Below are 8,712 nucleotides of genomic sequence, written 5' to 3' on the forward strand. Positions count from 1 at the left end.
TTATGAAGATAGAATTTTTAATTTAAAATAAATAGGAAAAATGATGAAAAACCCAAAAAAGGAGAAAAAAGATAAATATATATGTTGTTATGGCTCCTAATCCTCCTAATCCAGAAGAATTGCCAATTAATAAGTCATAATAAAAATAAACATAAATTAAAAGTACTAAGTCATGCTAAAATAAGTACGACTAATAAGTACTAAGTATTAATTACATGACTAAATAATATTAAAAGTAAGTTATGCATTTCCACTATCTAAACCAATGCAAAATTAAAAAAATAAATATCCAATACTATTGTCATTCCTAGTATTGAATTAATTTTTTTTTTGTTAGCATTAGTATTCATAATTTTGCTTTGGGTTTTATTTGAGTTACTTACTTCTATGGGCTATAAAACGTATTTGATTATTCAAAAGTTCTAAGTCCAAACTTGAAATAATAAAAAGAGAACTACGAAAAGTTTAAACAATATTGATAAATTATATTTTAATTATTATTTATATGTCTAAAATATTTTTAAAACTCGTATACATGTAATGTCGGGTTAGTTTGGTTTCGCTTTGACTTTTTTTTAGTTAAAACCAAACCAAACCAATTATGGTCGGTTTTTTTTTTCTTACACCAAAATAAATCAAATCAAACCATAGTCGATTTTTTTTTTCTCGATTTGACGCAATTTGTCGGTTTTCTTTGTACACATCGATATTATGTATTAGATACCCATGAACAACACACACAAGGAGAAAAATCTAAAATTAAGGAGAAACATATGAAGGCATCAATAACTAAAAAGAATGAGCAGATATACAATAGCTCCTTCTTGATTATTTTAATCCATATTTGTGCACCAAATCAAATGTAACGAAAATTATACCAACGTAAATTATGCTTTAGCATGACCGAAGCTAATTCCTTGAAGAACAACATTATATTATTCTGAAGTCATTGGCTAAAGCATCTATTAATTCTTATTGAATCACTATAGTCCAAATTTTTCAGGAAAACTAAATAAGCCAAACTATATAGGAGTATGTTTCTTTGACTGGCTAATTTATTTTTCCTTAAAAATATTTAGTCCAAGCGGGCTCTAAAAATATTCAGTTTTCTCAAGGGAGCTTAAAGGTTTTCCAACCTTTATCATTTTTTGCAGGGGGAGTTATCACGAAAAATGTGTTAAAAAAGACATCTCAAGTGTTGTATAAGTATTTGGGACACTCTTTTTGATTAACAAAAGGTTGACTAATTAAGAAGGATTAGGGGTGATCTAGGTCAAATTAGAAATAAAAATATTTTTGGGCCAAATTTAAAATACTAAAAAATAAAAATAAAAATCCATCTTCTAATACACGACTTTCCAACTTTTCCATATTTTCACTTTCTTCTCTTTTCAAAACAACACCCGATTTTCCCCCAAGTTTTTCTAACTTTTCTCTCAAATTCAATCTCCAAACTCAAGAGTACTATAAGGCTTTAAAAATCGGCTCCATTCCGTTCAAATTTACTTTGAAGTTGAGATTCCATCATCAAGGTAATTTTTTTTTTTATTCCAATCATATTGATAAACCATAAACTTGTTATTTCAATTCTAAATTGATTTTTGGGGTATTGTTATATCTTCTTGTTGTTGTGTAGTTGATATTTTTGACAGAAAATTTGATATTTTTATGTTATTTAATTGTAGCCGTTAATATGGTTGTTCCACATGCCCATAAAATTAGTTGTTGTGATATTGAAACATGGGGATATAGCTCTATTTTGGGTTTGTGGAATACTTTTTTGTCCGGATGTTTCAAACATGTCAGTTAAGTGGTTGAAACATCTTAAGATATTATTAAATATTCGTATTGTTATTGTTGTCGTTGTATGTTGTGAAGTTATTACGATATTTATCTGGATTTGGTTAATGATATTTTGAGATGAGTGTTAGAAACATCTCATTAAGATGTTGTGAAGCTGGGTTCCTTGCTATTTAGGAGGAAAACCTTTAGTTATGCAGGAAGGGAAGGGGGAAATGCAAAGTCCCTATGATTGTGCAGGTAGAGGAAAAGGGAAGATAATATTTTGGAAATTCCTTTTTGAAAAGGTTAAAACTTAAGGCATCAAGGGGAAAATTAAATCTTATACAGAGAACAGATCAAACTTTCAATTACGATTTCCCTTCACTCTATGATTCTCCTTTTTGCCACTTTATATTATGTTCAACTGGAAAAAAGAAAAACACACAACCAAGAATCTTTCTGTGAATTCCTAACTCTCTGGTTCTCTATGGTATGATGTAATACATTTTCAACGAATAAATTTGATGGGTGTGTGAAGATGGTAGAGGGTCGGGACAGGGTGTATTGGTGCATAGATGGATCCATTAAGTCAGTGGAGCTGAAATACCCAGCAAGATATTTCAAATATTCAATTAAGATGTTTCAAACATCAAAGACATCTTAATGAGATGTTTGAAATATCTTGTTGAGATGTTTGGAACATCTTATATGAGTCTTCAAACATCTCACTGAGATGTTTCACCAAAGAATACTTAAATATTTATAGTTTTATTTTTTTATGTGGTAGGAATAAATTATTATTTATTTATTTTATTGATGGTCGTTACTTGTTTGTGTGTGCAGATAAAATGGCAAAGGGACGTGTCAAAGACAGGTGGAAGAGGAAGAGATAAATCTCCTTCCAAAAGATCTAGCAAAAAATTAAGACATCTCAGGAGGATGAGCTACAAAAAAATAATTGTAGCTGATGTGTAAGCCAAACCTCTTCAGGTAGTAGAAGGAGGGAATGCTGGAGAAGAAGAAAAAGAGAACGAAAATGAAGAGGAAATTGAAAAACAAAATAAAGAGGAAACAAAGAATGTACTAGGAGCGAATGCTAGAGAAGCGGAAACAGAGAAAGAAAAAGAAGAGGAAATAGAAGAAGAAGAAGAAGAAGAAGAAGAAGAAGAAGAAGAAGAAGAAGAAGAAGAAGAAGAGGAGGAGGAAACAAGGAAAGTAAGAGAAGAAAAGACAAATGTTGATGAATAAGAATCAAAGAGGGAGACAACAATTGATGAAAGAAGAGAGGAGACAGATATTGATGATGAAGCATCAGTAGCAAATACTAAAGAAGAAGCTTCAAGAGAAGAAGAAGATGAAGAAGAAGGAGGAGAAGAAGAAGAAGAAAAAGAGGGAGCGGCAGAAAGAAGAAAAAACAGAAAGAATGATAGTGCACATTCTCAATCTATTGAGGTAAACTTAATATGTTTGAAATATCTCTCTGGATGTTTGATACATCTCTCTGAATGTTTAAAGTTTCTGTCTGGATGCTTGAAATATTTCATAGGATGCTTCACTAAACATGATTGTAAAGAGATCTTTTAATTACTAAATTAATTATTTTTTTGCCTTTGATTAATCAACACCTTTAAATCATGTACAAGATGAGATGCGTGAGGATAATTCTGACAGTTGAGAGGTTGAAATCTTAAAGCTTCGATCGGAACATCCACCCTTAAAGTACAAGACATTTTTAGATGATAATGAGACCTTCAACAAGAAGATCACTGTGAGATCCTCATTAGGATTAGCAGGTATGGGTGAGTTCCGAAAGTTGTTGTAGGATGAAGGCCTCGAAAACAAGTTTAGGAGCAGTCGTTTTGGGCATTTTTTGGATTTGCCTGAGAGGCCACTATTTCAAGCATCTATCGTGAATGGCCTTCTGCTCCATAGAGTATTGTCTGAGAAGACCTAGGAGTTATGGTTTGATTATAAAAGATTACCAGTTTGCTTCGGCCTTCGTGAGTTCACCATAATGACTGGACTCAACTGTGGATATTCTTACACGGATTCGAAGCTTCAAAAGTACCTTCTTGATGGTAAAGGGTTGTGGAAACTTATTACCAAAAGAAAAAGGTTTGTGACTTGTAAAATAGTGCTTGAGTTGATCAAATCTGAATTCCAAAAAATACAAAAGTACAAGCATGCATTATGCTTGATTTGGTTTGTCCACTCTATTTTATTGGCAAATGATTCAAACTGTGGTATGTCCGAAAATACAGTTAGATTGGCCTCCACAAAAGAGGCTTTCTACAATTATCCATGCGGCCGAAATAGTTTCCGGTTGACTGTTGATTATCTTATGAAAGATATGAAAGAGCGTCAATAATCTAAGGGTGACTCGTATAACCTCTACGGATTTCCTTGGGCTTTCATGGTAACTAAATAAATCTTGTTCATTACTTCTATTTTAGTGCTATTTATATAATTATCTATTTACTTTATTATCACACAATGTATTCTTGGGCATTTGAAGCTATACCTCTATTGCGGCCAAAAGACTATCCAAAAGAGAGGACATTGCCGAGGATGAAGAGATGTCTATTTGAAAAAGTAGAAAAAGACAGGCATGACCCATTTCAAATAAAAGATCATCCGGTAAGGCTCATTCTGATAGATGTTTAATGATTGAAATATTTAGATGTTTAAAACATCTTTGAAACATCTCCACAGGGTGTTTGAAACATCTCCACAAGATGTTTCAACATCAAGCATGCCTCTAATAATATTTGCTTATAATATTTTTTGTTATCTACCCAGGTGGTACACCCTTTTCTTTACCCTACAAAGGCTGAAAAGATGAAGCCTTACATCCAAAATCTTGTTATCATGTCTGACAAAGAGGACATGATGATAGATAACCTAAGTAAAGAGTTGGATGGAGTGACAGTCTTAAGGCATTTGGGTGGTACCCTTAAGATAGAGAAGGGTAGTTTGCAAACCCCGCAAGTTGGAGATAGCCATATGGTTGGAGGATATGATGATAGAGAAGAAAAATCTATTGGTGGAAATGGTAAATTGCGAGGAAAAGTTGTTGATGACGATGATGGTGATGGTGGAATGCACTTTAATGATAATAATGGGAGGGGGGATGGTTCTAATTATGATGATGGCAGAGGAGCTGCTTCTATTGAAAAAATGGGTGATAAAATAAAAGATCGTATTGTTACGGGTACATCTAGTATCCATTATCCTTTCATATGCTCTGATTATCAGAAAAAAGAAAAAGGAGCAAATAAAGTGGAGGAATGCGATGCAGAGTCAGTTGAACTCTTTGCAGAAGACAATGAATGAATTGGTTCAAAAGCTATCAAAGAGACATGTGGTTCTTCCTCGAGCTATTCACGATCCTTACACTGAAGGAAAAAAAAGAACAAAAAGAGAAAGAAAACTGGAAAGGAATAGACCTTCAAGGCAGTCAGTGGGGAGTGGCTGAAAGTTGATATTTATCAACCGATTGACTGGGAGAGGAAAAATGCCCTCATGACATTTATCAAAAATAGGGGGCCTCAGATACAATTCACATGGGGGATGTTCAATTATGAAGACTTTAAGAACATTCAAGATTCTCAATTTTGGTTGGAGGATAAGGTACATATTCATAACCCTTTCATCTTGATTTGATTTTACTTTCCAGATTGAAACATCCTCTAGGATTAATTATGTATAGTTTGCTAAATTATTTGATCCACAATAAGATTAGTCTTTGCAAGTTCAATTTTCAAAATTTTCTGTATCTCTATTAGAAAGTTATAGGTAGAAGTGTTGCCTGTCTGTAGTACCATGAAACAAGAACCGAATACATTTCCCTTGAATTAAACTAATGTTTCATTATTTCACTTTCTCCAGTGTAAGATGTTCTGTGAGAAGTTTGAAACATCCTGTAAGATATTTGAAATATCCTAATGGATATGTGACTAATGTTTATGGATGTTTGATATTTAATACTAGTATGTGGATTAGTAATTTAGTTATTTTGATCCTGCAGTACATGGAGAATTTTTTGGCCCTTATGCGCAATAGACACAGAAGGTACCCCAAGCACTATGATCAAGCAGATATTATCCTGGATTGTAACTTTCTTTATATCTTAAAGGAACGCTATAGGTGTAATGACCTGACCGGTCGTTTTACTTTTTAGAATCATGTTCACCTAAATAAGACTCCTCGTATGTGCTTTTACTTTTTATGACTTGCGGGGATGGTTAGTTCGGAATTTGGAAGGGTTCGAGTTGAAATCGGAACAATTAGTTCCTTAAGGTTGGCTAAAAAGGCTAAGTTTGACTTCGGTTAGCATCTTGAGTAAACGATCTCAGAATCGGGATTTGACGGTTTCAATAGGTTTGTATGATGATTTTGGACTTAGGCGTATGCTCGGATCGGATTTTGGATGACCCGGAAGCATTTCAGCGCCTAATATCGAAAATTGGTTTTTTTGAAGGTTTTGAAGTTCTTTAAATTTGGTTTGGAATAGGTTTTGGTGATATCTACATTTGAATGGTATTCCGAGACTTGGAGTAGTTCTGTATAGTAATTTAAGACTTGCCCGCAAAATTTGGTGTCATTTCGAGTAGTCTAAGTATGATTCGGCACGTTCGAAGCAATTTCGAAACTTGAAGTGCATATTTTGAGTCAATCTGGTTTCAGGGTGCGATTCTTAGTTCTGTTGTTGATTTCCGTATTTTGAGAGTTCGAGAAGGTCCGTATCATATGTTCAAACTTGTTGGTGCCTTTGGACAGGGTCCCGAGTGGCTCGGGTGAGTTTTGGACCCCTCGGAGCAAAGCTTGAAAAACCAAAAATTCCAGTTTTGGTTTCCTTCTTCACGAAAGCGGAAGGACTCTAGAGCTCGCGACGAAGCAATTGGGGCTGGTGGATTTTGTGCTAAGCGTTCATGATAGCTATTCCGCGTTCGCGAAAGTCTGGGACCTGTGACCATCGCGTTCGCATGAGGCGACTCGCGTTCGCATAGAGGAGCTGGACTGAGCTTGAGTCGTTGTTGTTCTTCGCATTCGCGTAGAAGCCCTCGCGTTCACGAAGGGTAGGCCAAGCCAGACTTCGCATTCGTGGTACCACTAGCGCATTTACGATGTGTAGTCTCCAGGGGGCAGGGCCCTTTGCCTTCTCGTATGCGAGGCCCCTTCCGCGTTCGCGAAGAAGGAGGCAGCTGAGCAGCGAGTTTTAAAAACGGGACTTAGCCATTTTTGGGTCCATTTATTGCACTCTTTGGCGATTTGAGAGCTTTTGAGGAGGGTATTTCGACCTAGCATTTGAAGGTAAGTAATTTCTACCTAATATGAGTTTAATACATAGATTATGGGTAGATTTTAACATGAAAATTTATGAAAATTATGAGTTTAGATGAAAAACCTATGTTTTGATTGAAATGAGATTTTACAACAAAAATGGTTATAGATTTTAGTAAAATTCATATATTAGTTCATGAGGTTATGGGGAACAACTTTCTTTGAAAATTTTCGGAATCCGGGCATGTGGGCTCGGGGGTAAATTTTAGGAATCTTACATTTAGGGTTGCGTAACCTCTTTAATAGTTGGAATACAAACTTTTGAACATGTATTGATTAGTTTATATACTATTTGATTAGTTTTGGATTGTTCGGCACCTAATTGAGAATTTGAGCATAATCTTGGACCGGGAAGTAGGCTTTGAGATGAGGTAAGTCTCTATTCTAACCTTGTAAGAGAGAATTTACCCCATAGGTGAATTATAATACTAATGTGCTTCTATTTGTGGGGACTACGTACGTACGAGGTGACGAGAGTCCGTGCGTACTTACTAATTATGCTATAGTCCGGGTAGTCTAGGTCCCATATCATGTTATACTTGAAGTGGTTGCGCCCTTACTGGTTAATTGGATTGCTTAAATCATATTTCAAAAATTGTAAAAGAATTCCAAAGGGATAAGTTTCACTTATTTGAGGTTGTGAATAGAACACTTGACTGTTATTGAAAAACTTGTGTTTCCTTAATGTGTTTTCTATTTCTGGAGCGGGCCGAATACCTCGGTAGCAGATAGATGCATGTATGGTTCAGGTCGTTCGACCCTCGGCAATGCACAGTTTAAATATTATTATGCTGGTTCGGGCCGTACGACCTCATCTTTATTTGCGCATGATAAACTCTTGGGACTTCTCATAATTAATATTGCTTCAATGTTTGATGATATAAACTGTTAAATTATGAAAGATAAATTTGGTATTTAAAAATTGCGAAAAGGATATTTATCATCTCCTGTTGTTGAGTTTTTAATATATTTCTTGAAATCCATGTTTAGTTATAATTTTGACTTATTATCATTAGCCTTAGTAAGTGTCAAAGTCGACCCCTCGTCACTACTTCTTCGAGGAGATAGAAATATTTACTGGGTACATGTTGTTTTATGTACTCGCGCTATACTTCTGCACTTAAATATGCAGGATCTGAGAGAGGTGTATCTGGATATCCATTCGGCGTGCATACTTGATCCGGGTTCGAGGTTTCACGGTGAGCTGCCCTTCCGAGCCATTCAGCAGCATGCCAGAGTCTCTCTCTTTTGATTTATTTCCATCTATTCTATTTCAGACACTAGAGTAGACATCTTTTGTATATTCTACTAGTTGCCCACACACTTGTGACATTAGATCTTGGCACACATTAGTAGACTTGTGATTTTGGTTTTGTTCCTATGTTCATAAATACATTTAGCTTCTTTTATTTATTAACTAAATGTGTTTCTCATTAAATCTTTTAAAATAAGGAAAGTTATTACTTGGAAGACTCGTTAAAAATGGGAAATCACTAGGTTGTTCTCTGTTGGCTTATCTAGCAACGGTACTGGATGCCATCACGGCTAGATATGAAATTGGATAGTGACAACATGGTATCAGAGCAC

General features: G+C 34.9%; 1 long non-coding RNA gene across 1 annotated transcript; it reads left to right on the plus strand.

Annotated features, from left to right (window-relative positions):
- Positions 1-1,393: 1,393 nt before the first annotated feature.
- On the plus strand, positions 1,394-8,462 carry LOC142169905 (uncharacterized). The gene is made up of 3 exons (XR_012699538.1): positions 1,394-1,532; positions 2,626-3,234; positions 8,258-8,462. It is a non-coding gene; the product is annotated as an uncharacterized LOC142169905 (long non-coding RNA).
- The last annotated feature ends 250 nt before the right edge of the window (positions 8,463-8,712 follow it).

This window comes from Nicotiana tabacum, chromosome 15 (genome assembly GCF_000715075.1).
Source record: "Nicotiana tabacum cultivar K326 chromosome 15, ASM71507v2, whole genome shotgun sequence".
Taxonomy (NCBI): Eukaryota; Viridiplantae; Streptophyta; class Magnoliopsida; order Solanales; family Solanaceae; genus Nicotiana; species Nicotiana tabacum.